A 15547-nucleotide genomic window follows, 5' to 3' on the forward strand; every position below is an offset into this window, starting at 1 on the left:
TGAAACGTCCTACTCCTGTTCCTAATCCCTATGTTCCTATACTCTGCCATTCTGAGACCAACCAGCAGGTGAGCTGACTTTGGGCGAATCATCTGTTTAATTTGATCTTCTTCTCTTAATACCATGACTGAGGTTGGAAATTCAACATGTGAAGGTAAATCACATGTGTGAACCCACATCCTACCATTCCTTGACTTTCTGCTTCAATACATTTTGTCACCATCACATCACAGTTCAAACTTCATTCCAGAAATTTTGGTTTATGTAAAGGATTGAAATAAGGAAAACTGACCTGGGAGAGATCCCTTCTCAAACCACATAAGACCATTAGCTAGTAATGCAACCAAGACATGGCACTGATGTGATTCCAGAGGACTGGAGAAAAGTAAAATTATTTATGTCCATATAATCGTTCACAAATAATGTGTACTTTATAGATCTAACTCCAATGCAGCAAATAACAGTTGATGCAGTATTAGAATAGTCTGAAGAAGGAAAACAAAATCAAGGGAGAATAAAATTATTACCATGATCCTTGCTCCTATCATTACCCAAATATTATCAAACATTATCAAACATTATCCCGTAGATAAATTAATCTTCTCTGCCTATCAATATATCTATATATATTCAGTTACAAGTGAAGTACCACAAGGATCTGTTCTGGGGCCGTTGCTGTTTGTCATTTTTATCAATGACCTAGAGGAAGGCGCAGAAGGGTGGGTGAGTAAATTTGCAGACGATACTAAAGTCGGTGGTGTTGTCAATAGTGTGGAAGGATGTAGCAGGATACAGAGGGATATAGATAAGCTGCAGAGCTGGGCTGAGAGGTGGCAAATGGAGTTTAATGTAGAGAAGTGTGAGGTGATTCACTTTGGAAGGAATAACAGGAATGCGGAATATTTGGCTAATGTAAATTTCTTGGAAGTGTGGATGAGCAGAGGGATCTAGGTGTCCATGTACATAGATCCCTGAAAGTTGCCACCCAGGTTGATAGGGTTGTGAAGAAGGCCTATGGAGTGTTGGCCTTTATTGGTAGAGGGATTGAGTTCCGGAGTCAGGAGGTCATGTTGCAGCTGTACAGAACTCTGGTACAGCCGCTTTTGGAGTATTGCGTACAGTTCTGGTCACCGCATTATAGGAAGGACGTGGAGGCTTTGGAGCGGGTGCAGAGGAGATTTACCAGGATGTTGCCTGGTATGGAGGGAAAATCTTATGAGGAAAGGCTGATGGACTTGAGGTTGTTTTCGTTGGAGAGAAGAAGGTTAAGAGGAGACTTAATAGAGGCATACAAAATGATCAGGGTGTTAGATAGGGTGGACAGTGAGAGCCTTCTCCCGCGGATGGAAATGGCTGGCACGAGGGGACATAGCTTTAAACTGAGGGGTAATAGATATAGGACAGAGGTCAGAGGTAGGTTCTTTACGCAAAGAGTAGTGAGGCCGTGGAATGCCCTACCTGCTACAGTAGTGAACTCGCCAACATTGAGGGCATTTAAAAGTTTATTGGATAAACATATGGATGATAATGGCATAGTGTAGGTTAGATGGCTTTTGTTTCGGTGCAACATCGTGGGCCGAAGGGCCTGTACTGCGCTGTATTGTTCTATGTTCTATGTTCTAAATGTCTGAATGAAAATATTCTGTACACACTTCCAGTTTGTATATGATTGTTATATTTCTGTCTCATTTTTTCTGCTAACTTCTTGTCAACATTAAATCCTATGTCCACATTTAGAATGAGTATTGTATATGCAAAGCTGGAATTCAACTATTTGTCCTCTGGGTAATTATGGAGCAGAAGCGTAAGTATTCTCTCATTTGTTTCTCAGTGTTGCCACTCAGCAACCCTGCCAATTTAGACCATAAGATATACGAGCAGAATTAAGCCATTCAGCCCATTGAGTCTACTCAGCCATTCAATCATGGCAGATTTGTTTCTCATCCCCTTTCTCTTGCATTCTCCCCATAACCCCTGATCCCCTTATTAATCAAGAACCTATCTATCTATGTCTCAAAGACACTCAGTGACCTGGCCGCCACAGCCTTCTGCGGCAATGAGTTCCACAGATTCACCACCGTTTGGCTGAAGAAATTCCTCCTCATCTGTTTTAAAGGATCGTCCCTTCAGTCTCAGATTGTGTCCTCGGGTTCTAGTCTCTCCAACTAGTGGAAACATCTTCTCCATGTCCACTCTATCTATGGCTCTCAGTATTCTGTCTGTTTCAATGAGATCCCCCATTCTAAACTCCATTGAGTACAGATCCAGAGTCCTCAACCGCTCCTCCTATGACAAGCCCTTCATTCCAGGATCATTCTTGTGAACTTCTTCTGGATTCCCTCCAAGGCCAGCACATCCTTCCTTAGATATGGCTGCCAAAACTGCTCACTATATTCCATATGGGGAACTTCCAGTGGTGGCCATGGAGTTGGCAGTTGCACATAAGGCGACTCCTGCCTGAGATTGAATTATTTGGTCCTTTGAACCCGTTTTCCAGGACTTTGGGAGGTGGAATAAAATGAGAATATCAAACACTAAGGTATTCTCCTTCAGTGGGTAATGTCAAAGGGCTACCAAGCAAGATGTGAGACAAATAAGGGGCACCATTCGGACCAAGAGGACTCACATGGCGTAGCTGGGGAAAAGATGGCGGAGGGACCAATGGATTTGTTGCCCGCACAATGGCCAACTGAGCAGTTGGTGGTATTCCTGGGGGCCAAGTTAAAACAGCAAAGGAAGGCAGTTTTAGGGAATCTGGTCAAGGTAGCTGGGCTGATTCAGGCTGCCCTGGAGAGAGTGGAGCAGAAGCTTGGGGCACAGAATGTGTCGATCCAGATGGTGAAGAAGGCGATGGCTGACCATGAGGATCATATTGCCTCATTGGAGGCTGAAATGCTGATGATGACGGAGGGTCAAAAAAAATTGAGGAAGAAGTTCGATGAACCGTTCGAGGAGGCAGAACCTGAGGAACTTGGGGCTGCCTGAAGGGATCGAGGGAACACAGGCCAAGAAGTATGTGGCCAAGATGTTTGAGCAGTTGGTGGGGGAGGGTGTCCTTGACCACCCTCCTGAAGTGGATCGGATACACAGGCTGCTGCAGAGGAGGCCGAAGGCAGGAGAGCTGCAGAGAGTGATCATTCTGAGACTGCACTGGTACTTGGATAAGGAGAAGATTCTGAAGTGGGAAAAGTTGGCATGAGAGTGCACCTGGGAAGGCCATACAGTCCGTATCTAGCAGGGCCTGGGAGTGGAGTTGGCCAAATTGCGGGCTCGGATTTAATAGGGTCAAGGCGGCCCTCTACAGGAACAAAGTGTAGTTTAGGGTTTTGTACCCAGCACATCTATGGGTCACGCATGGGGGACAGGAGCACTATTTCGACATGCCGGAGGAGGTGAGCAGCTTTCTAAGGGACCATGGATTGGAGGATGTTTGAGGACATGGGATTTTGATTTGGTTTGTATGCATAATGGACTGGAGTGGCGGGATTCTCCCCTACCCGGCGGGGCGGGGGGTCCCGGCGGGATGGAGTGGCGGGAACCACTCCGGCATCGGGCCGCTCCAAAGGTGTGGAGAAATCCGCACCTTTACGGGCCAAGCCCTCACCTTGAGGGGCTAGGCCCGCGCCAAAGTGGTTGGCGCACCGCCGGCCGGCGGGAATGACCTTTGGCGCCACACCAGCCGGGGCCGAAAGGTCTTCGCTGGCCGGCAGAAGTCCACGCATGCACGGGAGCGTCAGCGGCCGCTGACGTCATCCCCGCGCATGCGCAGGGAGGGGGGTGTCCCTTCCGCATCGGCCATGGTGAAAACTGTGGCCGAGGCGAAGGGAAAAGAGTGCCCCCACGGCACAGGCCCGTCCGCCGATCGGTGGGCCCCGATCGCCAGGCCACCGTGGGGGCATCCCCTGGGGCCAGATTGCCCCGCGCCCCCCCCCCCCCCCCAGGGACCCCGGAGCCTGCTCCCGCTGCCTTGTCCAGCCGGTAAGAAAGGTGGTTCACGCCGGCGGGACAGGCATTCCAGCAGCGGGTCCTCAGCCCATTGCAGGCCGAAGAATCGCCGGGGGGGGGGGGGCCGCCGACCGGTGCGGCGCGATTCCCGCCTCTGCCGAATATCCGGTGTCGGAGAATTTGGCAACCGGCGGGGGTGGGATTCACGGGGGGTGTGGAACTCCGGGAGGGAGGGGAATTGTTTGGGGAGGGGGTGGACGCGCAAGCTGTCCCAGATTTTTGCCCACTTAAAGAGTTTAATGGCAATTGTGGTGTTTATGTAAGATACACTTTGAAGGTTGTGGATCAGACTAGAATGAGGAAAGGATGGGTGGAGCAGATGTTTCATTCAGGGTTAGATATGAAGATGAAAGGTGTTGCGGTGGTGATTAGTAAAAAGGTGCCTTTGGGGATCCAGGGGGTTGATTTGTAATGATGAGTGGGAGGTTGAAAGCTGTGCCTGTGGTGTTGATGAATATTTATGGCCCATACTAGGATGATGTCAATTTTATGAAAAGGATGCTGCGAAGGTCCTGGATCTGGATACACATAGATTAATTAGGGGGGATTTTAATATGATTCTTGATCCTAAAATGGATCGGTCGTGCCCCAAGTACTTAAAGGTGTCAGCGATGGTGAAAGAACTCTTGTTTGTGTGTGGGGGAGGAGGTTGGGGTAAGGGGGAGGAGGGTGGGGTAAGGGGGAGGGGGAGGGGGGGGGGGAGATTTGGGCATGAGGTGGTTCTTTAAAGGCCTGGATTTTCCACTGGTGGATAAGGGGAAGGTGCAGGGATTGGGTGTTCTGATTGGACTGGGAGAAGTGAGAGGGTGAGTGGGTTTTATGCAGTCTGGGAAGGCCCTGGGTCCAGATGGATTCCCAGCTGAATTCTGTAAAAATATGTTACAGAATTGGGGACCTTGTGTGGTAGTATGCATTAGGGGTCATGTGGGACTGTGAAGCCATGATGTCATTGGCTGACCGATCCCGGGTCCTGGTTGGACGTTTATTCCTAAAAAGGACTATGGAGCTCAGGATCATCCCGGAATGCCTGAGGGTCAGCCCCCACGCAGTGAACACGGCAGCAGCTTTCAAGCATTGGCAGACTTGTTTCGAGGCCTACCTCAGAACGGCCACCGGCCGGGTCACAGAAGACGAAAAACTACAGTTCCTGCACTCGAGGTTAAGCACGGAGATTTTCTCTTTCATCGAAGACGCAGAGGATTTCTAGACGGTGTTCGCAGCACTGAAAAGTCTCTATGTCCGCCCAGTAAACCAGATCTACGCTCGCTATCAACTCGCAACGAGACGGCAAAGTCCCGGAGAATCGATAGATGAATTCTACGCCGCGCTACTAATTTTGGGACGAGCCTGCAGCTGCCCGTCGGTGAACGCAAATGAACACACGGACATGTTAATGCGCGATGCTTTTGTGGCAGGTATGAACTCCTCCCAAATCCGCCAAAGACTTCTAGAAAAAGAGTCGCTAGGACTCTCAGTGGCACGGGCCCTAGCAGCCTCCCTAGACGTGGCCGCGCGTAATACCCGTGCCTACGGCCCCGACCGCGCGGCAGCCCATTGGGCTCCGTACGTACCCGTCGCGACAAACCCACCCCCCCCCCCCCCCGGACACCCCACAGGCTTGCGCGGTCCAAACACCAAGTCGCACCGAGGGCGCCCGCTGCTATTTCTGCAGCCAGACGAAACACCCCCGGCAGGGCTGCCCGGCCCGCGCAGCAATCTGCAAGAGCTGCGGGAAAAGGGGCCATTTCGCGGTTGTGTGCCGGTCCCGCCAGGTCGCCGCTGTCCCGGGAGAACAGGGAGCCCTGCACGCCGCTTAAGCTCCCCAACCCTCCCCAGCGCCCCATGTACGACCCGCAGGCGCAGCCACTCTGGGTCCCGACCACCGCGGTCCCGGGAGAACAGGGAGCCCTGCACGCCGCTTACGCTCCCCAACCCCTCCCCCCGCGCCCCATGTATGACCCACCGGCGCTGCCACTTTGGGTCCCGACCACCGCTCTCCCCGGAGAAGAGGGAGTTCTGCGCGGCTCTAACGCCCCCCAAACCCCCCCCCCCCCGCGCCCCACGTATGACCCGCCGGCGCTACCAATTTGGGTCCCGACCACCGCTGTCCCCAGAGATGAGGGAGCCCCGCGCATTCCTAACGCTCCCCAACCCCCCCAGCGCCCCATGTGCGACCCGCAGACGCCGCCATTTTGGGTCCCGGCCACCACGAGGGGAGGAAGGGCGCCACCATCTTGGACCACCCCAGACCTGTACGACGCATTGGGGCGGCCATTTTGTCCACCCCCGCCGCCATCTTGTGACCCCCCAGCCATGTGCGATGCATGGGGGCAGCCATTTTGTTCATCCCCGACGCCATCTTGGACGGCAACAACGGACCCCAGTGTCGACGGCTCCACGGGGTTCGAAGAAGACGCTCCACTACTACAACCACGTCTCGCTTCAATAACGCTGGACCAAGCTCGGCCCCGGACACTCCAGACGACGACGACAACGGTGCTGATAAACGGGCACGAGACACCATGCCTAGTCGACTCCGGGAGCACGGAGAGCTTTATCCACCCCAACACGGTAAGACGCTGTTCCTTGACCACCTATCCCAGCGCACAAAAGATTTCCCTAGCTGCAGGATCCCACTCCGTACAGATCAAAGGTTTCTGCATAGTTACCCTAACGGTGCAGGGGAGGGAGTTCAAAAACTACAGGCTCCACGTCCTTCCCCAACTCTGCACCCCCACATTACTGGGATTAGACTTCCAGTGCAATCTACAGAGCCTTACCTTCAAATTCGGCGGCCCAATACCCCCACTCACTATCTGCGGCCTCGCAACCCTCAAGGTGCAACCCCCGTCCTTGTTAGCGAACCTCACCCCGGATTGCAAACCCGTCGCCACTAGGAGCAGACGGTACAGCGCCCAGGACCGGACCTTCATTCGGTCCGAAGTCCAGCGGCTACTAAAGGAAGGCATAATCCAGGCCAGCAATAGTCCCTGGAGAGCACAGGTGGTAGTAGTGAAGACAGGGGAGAAGCAAAGGATGGTCATAGACTATAGCCAGACCATCAACAGGTACACACAACTAGACGCGTACCCTCTCCCCCGCATATCCGACATGGTCAATCGGATTGCCCAATATAAAGTCTTCTCCACCGTGGACCTCAAGTCCGCCTACCATCAAGCTCCCCATCCGCCCAAGTGACCGCAAGTACACAGCCTTCGAGGCAGACGGGCGATTATACCATTTCCTAAGGGTCCCATTTGGCGTCACAAACGGGGTCTCGGTCTTCCAACGAGAGATGGACCGAATGGGTGATCAACACGGGTTGCGGACCACGCTCCCGTATCTCGACAATGTAACCATCTGCGGCCACGACCAGCAGGACCACGACGCCAACCTCCAAAAATTCCTCCAGACCGCTAAAGCCTTGAACCTCACGTACAACGAGGACAAGTGCGTTTTTAGCACCAACCGGCTAACCATCCTGGGCTACGTAGTGCGCAATGGGATAATAGGCCCCGACCCCGAACGTATGCGCGCACTCATGGAATTTCCCCTCCCGCACGCTCAAAAGCCCTGAAACGCTGCCTGGGGTTCTTTTCATACTACGCCCAGTGGGTCCCCCAGTACGCAGACAAGGCCCGCCCTCTAATACAGACCACGACCTTCCCTCTGTCGGCAGAGGCTTGCCAGGCCTTCAGCCGCATCAAAGCGGATATCGCAAAGGCCACGATGCGCGCCATCGACGAGTCCCTCCCCTTCCAGGTCGAGAGCGACGCCTCCGAAGTAGCTCTAGCGGCCACCCTTAACCAAGCGGGCAGACCCGTGGCCTTTTTCTCCCGTACCCTCCACGCTTCAGAAATCCGCCACTCCTCAGTGGAAAAGGAAGCCCAAGCCATAGTGGAAGCTGTGCGACATTGGAGGCATTACCTGGCCGGCAGGAGATTCACTCTCCTCACCGACCAACGGTCGGTAGCCTTCATGTTCGTTAATGCACAGCGGGGCAAAATCAAAAACGACAAGATCTTAAGGTGGAGGATCGAGCTCTCCACCTTCAACTACGAGATCTTGTATCGTCCCGGAAAGCTGAACGAGCCGTCCGATGCCCTATCCCGCGGCACATGTGCCAACGCACAAATTAACCGCCTCCAAACCCTCCACGAGGACCTCTGCCACCCGGGGGTCACTCGGTTTTTCCACTTTATCAAGTCCCGCAACCTCCCATACTCCTTAGAGGAGGTCCGTACAGTCACAAGGAACTGCCACATCTGCGCAGAGTGCAAACCGCATTTTTTCAGGCCGGATGGTGCGCACCTGATTAAGGCTTCCCTCCCCTTTGAACGCCTTAGTCTGGACTTCAAAGGACCCCTCCCCTCCACCAACCGCAATATATACTTCCTTAATGTGGTGGACGAGTACTCCCGCTTCCCATTCGCTATCCCCTGTTCTGACATGACCACGGCCACAGTCATTAAAGCCCTGAACACCATATTCACACTGTTCGGTTGCCCCGCATACGTCCACAGCGACAGGGGGTCCTCTTTCATGAGTGACGAGCTGCGCCAGTTCCTGCTCAGCAACGGGATAGCCTCGAGCACGACGACCAGCTACAACCCCCGGGGGAACAGGCAAGTAGAGAGGGAGAACGGCACGGTCTGGAAGACCGTCCTACTGGCCCCACGGTCCAGGGACCTCCCAGTTTCCCGGTGGCAGGAGGTCCTTCCGGACGCCCTCCACTCCATCCGGTCACTACTGTGTACTAGCACTAATCAAACGCCTCATGAGCGCCTCCTTGTCTTCCCCAGGAAGTCCTCCTCTGGAACGTCGCTGCCGACCTGGCTGGCGGCCCCAGGACCCATCTTGCTCCGAAAGCACGTGCGGGCGCACAAGTCGGACCCGTTGGTCGAAAGGGTTCACCTCCTTCACGCGAACCCGCAGTACGCCTACGTGGAGTACCCCGACGGCCGACACGACACGGTCTCTCTGCGAGATCTGGCGCCCGCCGGCAACACACACACCACCCCGACACCAATCACCCAACCCCTTCCTGCCACCGCCGCACCCCGCGACCGCCCCCTTCCCAGGAGGATCAGTCCTCCTCCCAGGCCCAACCAGGAATAAAGCCCAAGCTGAAACCGTAAGGCTCCCGGAGAAGACAACACCAGAACAAGCACCACCACCACCGGGGCCGAGGCGATCGACACGGACGACCAGACCGCCCGACCGACTCGTGGCGTCGATCTAACAGTACAATGTGGACTTTTAATAGTCTTTTCCTGACGATTGCTGTAAATAGTTGAAACAAAAAAAAAAAACCTTGTACATACTGTTATATTGAAAGTTTTCCTCCCAGGACCAGCCTTGTAAACCCTTACCACCATGCGAAGCATCACCCCGCCGGGTTCATTTTTAACAAGGGGTGAATGTGGTAGTATGCATTAGGGGTCATGTGGGACTGTGAAGCCATGATGTCATTGGCTGACAGATCCCGGGTCCTGGTTGGACATTGACCTCTAGCTCCGCCCTGAAGGCAGAGTATAAGTACCTGGAGCCCTCCCCCGCAGGTAGTCTACTACTGAACTGCGGGGGAAACAGTCACGCTTAATAAAGCCTCATTGACTTCACTCTATTTGTCTCTCAGAGTCTTTGTGCGCTACACCTTGTTATTGGAGATATTTAATGAGTCAGCGGGCAAGGGGGAGAGCTCCCGCCCACATTGACACAAGCATCAATTCTGCTTCTTTTAAAGAAGGATAAGGATCTGCAGAGCGTGGATCATATCGTCCAATATTGTTGTTTAATGTGGATGCGAAGCTATTGGCTAAGGGTCCCTGCAGCAAGTGTTTGCACGGATAATATTAGTTTGGGGTATTTTCATCTGTATCGGGAAACCAGGCAGGAATGTCCATTTTTTAAAGAATTATCTCTGTTGCTTTTTTTCATTGATGATCGAGCCTCTGGCGATGGCACTTAGGGCTTCGAGGGTGTGGAGGAGTATAGTGAGAGGGGGTATGAGATGGAGCATCACGTCTCCCTGTGTGCGGACACTCTGTTGTACGTCTTGGACCCAGTGGAGTATGGAAAGGATTATGGGGATATTGACAGAGTTTGGGTCCATCTCAGGGTATAAGCTCAATTTAGGAAAAAGCAAAGTATTCCCGGTGAACGCTCGGGCGCAGGGGAGGGGCATGGAGAGGTTATCGTTTCGGCTGGTTAAGCCAAGCTTCCATTATTTGGGTATACGGGTAGTGCAAAGTTGGGCCCAACTGCATATGATTGAATTTAGCAAACCTGATGGAGGGGATGAGGGAGGACTTTAAGAGGTGGGATGTCCTGCCGCTATCGCTGGCTGGGAGGGTCCAGAAAATAAAATTGATGGTCTTGTCTAAGTTTCTGTTTATTTTTCAGAATCTCTTTATTTTTGTGCCCAGGTCTTTCTTTGGAAGCGTGAATAGGATCTTTTCTGAGTTTATATGGGCGGGTAAGGTACCCCGGGTTAGGAGGGCATTTTGGAAAGGGACAGGCGAAGAGGTGCATTGACGTTGCCGAGCTTGCTGAATGATTACTGGGCAGCGAATGTTGAGATGGTTAGGAGGTGGGTGGTGGAGGCGAGATTAAATTTGCCATGAGGGGATTTGAAGAGGGGTTCTTTTTGAGGTGGACACTGTTCATCGCCTTCCTTAAGGAATGGTAAACATCAGCGAGGTGGGGGAGAGGTGTTGGAGTTACTTTACTATACTGGGGTTGTTATTTATGTGTTTTGATTTAAATGCCTGGTTTGGTGGTTTGTAAATAATCTGAAAACGCCTTGAGTAAAAATATTTTAAAATATATATATTCCAAGTGGGGTCTGGCCAGAGCCTAATACAGCCTCAGCAGTACATCCCTGCTCTTGTATTCTAGCCCTCTGGAAATGAATGGCAACATTGCATTTGCCTTCCTAACTGCCAGCAGAACCTGCACGTTAACCTTAAGAGAACCCTGAACTTGGACTCCAAAGTCCGTTTATGTTTCAGATTTCTGAAGTCGTTCCCCAATTAGAAAATAGTCTATGCCTCTGTTCATCCTACCAAAGTATATAACCTAATAGTTTTCCACATTGCATTCCATCTGCCACATCTTTGCCCAATCACCTCGCCTGTCCAAGACCTTCTGCAGCCTCCCCTCTTCCTCAACACTACCTGTCCCTCTACATATCTTTATATCATCTGCAAACTTAGCAACAATGTCCTCAGTTCCTTCTTCCAGATCTTAATATAAATCGTGAATAGTTGTCGTCCCAACACTGACCCCTTGAGGCACACCACGAGTCACTGGCTGCCATCCTGAAAAAGACTCCTTTATCCCCACTCTCAGCCTCTGCCAGTCGGCCAATCCTCTATCCTTCCTAGTACCTTCCTCTAACACCATGGGCTTTTATCATATTTAGCAGCTTCCTGTACAGCACCTTGTCAAAGGCCTTCTGAAAATCTAAATAGATCACGTCCACTGGCTCTCCTTTATTTAACTTTATCGTTATCTCCTTAAAGAATTCTACAATTTTGTCAGGCATGACCCTTGACAAAGCCGTGCTGACTCAGTCCTACTTTATCATGCACTTCCACAATCTCATCCTAAATAAAGGACTCTAAAATCTTACCAATGACCAAAGTCGGGCTAACCGCCACATAATTTCCCGTCTTCCGCCTCCCCCCCTTCTTAAACAGGGGTGTTACATTAGCCATTTTCCAGTCCTCTGAGACCCTCCCTGCCTCCAGTGACTCAAGAAAGATCACCACCAATGCCTCCACAGTCTCCTCAGCTAAATTCTTTAGAACCCTGGGGTGTAGTCTATCTGGTCCGGGTGATTTAACCACCTTCAGACCTTTAACCTTCCCCAGCACTTTTTCCTTAGTGATGGTCACTACACTCAGTTCCACCCCCTGATTTTCCTGAAGTTCTGGTATGCTGCTGGTGTCTTCCACCGTGAAGACTGATGCAAAGTAACTATTCAGTTCCTCTACCATTTCTTTGCTCCCCATTACTACTTCTCCAGCCTCATTTTCCAATGGTCCAATGTCTATTCTTGCCTCTCTCTTACCTTTAATATATTGAAAAAAACCTCTTGTTATCTTCTTTTCTATTACTAGCTAACATACATTCATATTTCATCTTCTCCCCACTTATTACTTTTTTAGTTGTCCTCTGCTTGCTCTTCAAGGCTTCCCAACCCTCTGAATTCCCACTAATCCTTGCGCCTTGTATGCTTTTTCTTTTGCTTTTATCCTGTCCTTGATTTCCCTTGTCAGCCATTGTTGCCTCATCCTCCTCCCTTTAGCATGTTTCCTCTTCCTTGGTATGAATTTTTGATGTGCCTCCCGAATAACCCCCAAAAGCTCCTGCCATTGCCCAAACATCATACATGCCAATTTCGATGTGCGATACAAGCTCATTTAATAATAATCTTTATTAGTGTCACAAGTCAGCTTACATTAACACTGCAATGAAGTTAATGTGAAAATTCCCTCATCGCCACACTAAGGCGCCTGTTCGGGCACACTGAGGGAGAATTCAGAATGTCCAATTTACCTTGTTTCGTATACTGTTACGCATTTAGATACAAACCCTCAGTCCTATGTTGACTGCCCCACTCTCACAGTTGTTACCTTATCTGCTGTACCTGAAGTTAGATTCCTGCCGCTTTCCATACTCTCTTTTCTTTCACTTGTTCTGGAAACTTTATTCGCCTCTCCTGACCCCTCGGCCTCTAACTAGTTTAAAGTCCTCATCATTAACCAGCAATTCTACCTTCTCCTTTAACTTTGATTTTCTAATTTTTCATATAACTGAACACTCCCTCCCACTATTTAGTTTAAAGTCCTATCTACAACTCTATTATGTGATTCACCAGGGCTCTGGTTCCAGCTTGATTCAGGTGAGGAACAGCTCCCTCCTTCGCCAGTACGTGCTAATGTCCCATGAATTCAAACCCATAATCCAGAGATTATCATCTTTTCGGTTCTGCTTTTTAATTTAGCCCATATCTCCTCATATTCCTTCAGCAAAACCTCTGTCCTGTTCTACTTATGTCAATGGTACCGACATGGACCATGACTGCTGGATCTTTACTCTCCCACTTGTTATGGGCCAGGGTTTAGAGAACCCCAAAGTGTATCATGGAGTTCACCTGACCCACAACTTTTAATAGATTGTGGTATGGGGAGCACGGCCCACTCTACAGATGTGGTACAGCAGCCATGGAAAAGTATTTTTTAAAGCAAAACAATGTTTATTCTATGAACTCAAGTTAACCTTTTTAAAACATACTGTGAACATCTTAGCAACCATCAATTCAAATACAACCCCAAAGAATACAACACTAAGTAATTATTGAGCTTTCCTTTTAACATCCATAAGACTTAAAACAAAACCTTTTAACAGACGCACCTCAGGTTTAAATTCAGTACTGAGAACAGTTACCACGCTGAAATCAGCAAATGGACATTCATTAGCTTGCAGAGATTCACACACATCCTACTGTGATTGCAGCTTCTCCAAAACTAAAATGAAACCAAACCCACCCTGCAGCAAAAAGCTGAAAGCGAAAGTAAAAAGCTGACAGATAGCCCAGCTCCACCCACTCTCTGACATCACTGCAATAATAAACACCCATTTCTTAAAGGTACTCTCACTGCAGATATTTATATACACACCCATTTATAAACACCCATTTCTTAAAGGTACTCTCACATGACACACTTCAATTTCCTCTGCAGCCTAGATGAGATATCCTGAATCAGAGAACCAGGCAGGCAACACAATCTTCAGGACTCTCGATCCTGGTCACAGGGAACAGCTCCCCCTCACTACACTATCACCGATTACGACTACATTTCTTTTCTCTCCCCCGCACTTGAACGGCTCCCTGTCCCACGGTGCTGTGATCAGTTTGCTCATCCTCCTTGCAGTCCCCGTTCCCGTCCATACAGGAAGCAAGAATATCAAAACTGTTGGACAAGTTCAGGGACTGAGGCTCCTGCAACCCTACCTCCTGGATCCCTCCATCTGCCTCACTCATTGTCACACCCTCCTGTCCCTGACCACTGGCCGAATTCATGGTAGTTAATCTATGGGGTCTGACTGCCTCTTGAAATACGGCGAAAAGGTACCTCTCCCCCGCCCTGATGTGTTGTAGCGTCTGAAGCTCAGAATCCAGCTCATCAATACTGAGCCGACGTTCCTCCAGCAACCAACACTGCTATAGATGTGGTCACTCGGACCCACAATGGGGTCCACCAACTCCCACATCATGCAGGTACAATGCATCGCCTGGCCTTGCATCTCTATTTTATTTAATTAGCTTTTAATTTGTTATTTTTCTATTTCCAGCTGGCTTTTAGTCTTTCTAATCTGTAAAATATTTCTTTTAACCTTTAATCTGAAAGTAAATTAGAATAGGTAATGCAAATTAGTATTTATTTCACAAAATTTGCCTACAAATACCTATTTTTTTGTTTTAAACCAACTAGCAGCACTTCACTGAAAGCCTATTCTAGTCTCTGTCCCTCGCTGGCATTTGTTGGGCGCCTTTTTAAGGTCGCGAACTTGCTACTGTAAACCACTCACTCATTGAATACTCTAGACAATACAGTAATTATGGCTGGGATTTAATTACTTTGCTTCAAGTATTAATTTATGGAACAGGTTATTATAATCTGCAGGGAACTGCCAGGAGCTCAGACCTGGGAGATTAATCAGAGGATTTTAAAGCCATATACAACATTGCAAATTATGCCAGATTTGGGAAACAAGTGCTGTGAAAGAAAGAATTAACTTGTGTTTCTATAGTACCCTTTCTGAGTTCAGACTATTTTTCACTGCAGCAGAGAAGACTAGGAGGAGATTTAATAAAAGTGTTGAAAATTATGAGGTACTGAAATGGGCTGTATAGGGATAGAAATTCTTCTATTTGGGAATTACTGATGAGAGGTTTTCGGTTCAACGTTGTCTGAAAGAGGGGATTGTTTAGGAGTGTAGAATCCGCAGAGTGCCCACAAGGAAACGATAGGTAGGATGCAAAAACCGGGTTTATCAACATACCAAACTAGACTACTCCACTCACCAAAGGATTTGTTACTGTTGATTGTTTAATAAACAAAATATTCTCCCGCAAGGTCGGGTTTTCTATACTGCACAGGCTCCCCTCATTAAGGGGAAGCCCCGTTACCAGGGATGTTCGTACTCAGCAGGGTCACGGGGAACCACCCTCACGTGACCTTCGTTGTCAGACTCTCCCCCCCTCCCGCCCCCCCAGCCAAGACCTGAAAGGCATCCACTTCGGTGGAATGGCGCAAGGGCCCTGTTGTCCGTTTTGCCCTCTGTTGGCGCTCAGGTGTTGTCTGCATGGAATCTGGAGGTGTATACCAGACGGGGGATCAACGTTTCCGCTTGGAGCATCGGAGTGGAGCCAGTGTGGCAGGGTCGACATCGGAAACTGGGTTGTTGACCTCTGCTGGCGGCTGAGTCTCCATCTCCGAGACAAAGTCTGAAGGGCCTGCATCTGCAG

The 15547-nt window shown here is 50.0% G+C and overlaps 1 protein-coding gene across 1 annotated transcript in view; it reads left to right on the forward strand.

Annotated features, from left to right (window-relative positions):
* The window catches only part of LOC140429466 (aminopeptidase Q-like), a 246262-nt gene that overhangs the window by 146930 nt on the left and 83785 nt on the right, over positions 1-15547 (forward strand). The gene's annotated exons all lie outside the window — the stretch shown is intronic.

This window comes from Scyliorhinus torazame, chromosome 9 (assembly GCF_047496885.1).
Source record: "Scyliorhinus torazame isolate Kashiwa2021f chromosome 9, sScyTor2.1, whole genome shotgun sequence".
Taxonomy (NCBI): domain Eukaryota; kingdom Metazoa; phylum Chordata; class Chondrichthyes; order Carcharhiniformes; family Scyliorhinidae; genus Scyliorhinus; species Scyliorhinus torazame.